We start from the raw sequence: 1,034 nt of genomic DNA, 5'->3' as shown, positions 1-1,034 counted from the left end.
CTGAATTAGCCAAGCTCTGGGATCCTTCGAGCCTGGAGCCCTACATTTTATGAGTTTAACATCTTAATCCCATAAGGATTTCAGGATTATTAATCAGCCATCCAACAAGTGTTGAGGAAGTCTTGGGTGCTGGGAATATGAAAGCAAAAAGGAAATTATTTCCTGCCCTCGAGGAGCTTACACTGAATGGGAGAGACAAGCCGACCAGATATACACCATATATGCCATAGCCAGAAGACAAGAGAGAAAGATCCCAAGGGAGCTCGTGGAGCTGGAACTCAGATCAAATCTGAAATATCCTTTTTTTAAAAAGTTGTCCATAGTAGGGCTGCAGAAGCAGGGAATCTGGAGCCACCAGACTCAGGGGCAGAAATGAGCCACAGACCACAGGGTTGCCACATCCTGCTGGTCCCTAACATGGCTCGGGGTCACGGCAGGGCCAACCTTCTCCCCAGGATGAAGGGCCCCAAAGGGCCAGGGTTCACAGCCCCAAATATTCAGCGATCACCAAGACACCAGGAAGGCGGCTTCCACGTCAAGGAAATGAGAATTGGATCATCACACGCAGGCAGACACACACAGAGGGACACGCCCACACCCACAGGAGGAGACCCACACAGGTGCAGGTAATCAGAGTAAATAGCTCCAAAGTACAGGGACCTGGATTCAAATCCTATCTACCCGCCCCCCCCACACACACACACACTTTCTACCTGAGGCCCTTCTCTGGGCCGCTCTTCCTTCCTGGGTTAGATGAAGGGGTTAGACTACATGGTCTCCAATGGCCCTTCAAGTTAGGAGTCATCCCATGAGACATCGAAGGCCAAGTCTTTAAGGGTAGAGGCTGCAGTCCATCAATAAGCATTTATTAAGCTCCTACAGTGTTCAAGGCAATGTCTAAGCACTAGAGATACAAAGAAGCCAGAATAGTACCTGCTCTCAGGGCTCAGGATCAATGAGGGAAAACAACATGAAAACACTTTATAGGATCAAGATGGGGACAAGTAAACCAGGGGGAAGGCAGTCCTGGCAGA

This window comes from Petaurus breviceps, unplaced genomic scaffold (assembly GCF_028583685.1).
Source record: "Petaurus breviceps papuanus isolate PSGF00001 unplaced genomic scaffold, PetGlider_PUasm1.0 99, whole genome shotgun sequence".
Lineage (NCBI taxonomy): Eukaryota > Metazoa > Chordata > Mammalia > Diprotodontia > Petauridae > Petaurus > Petaurus breviceps.
Note: the sequence above shows the minus strand (reverse complement) of the source record.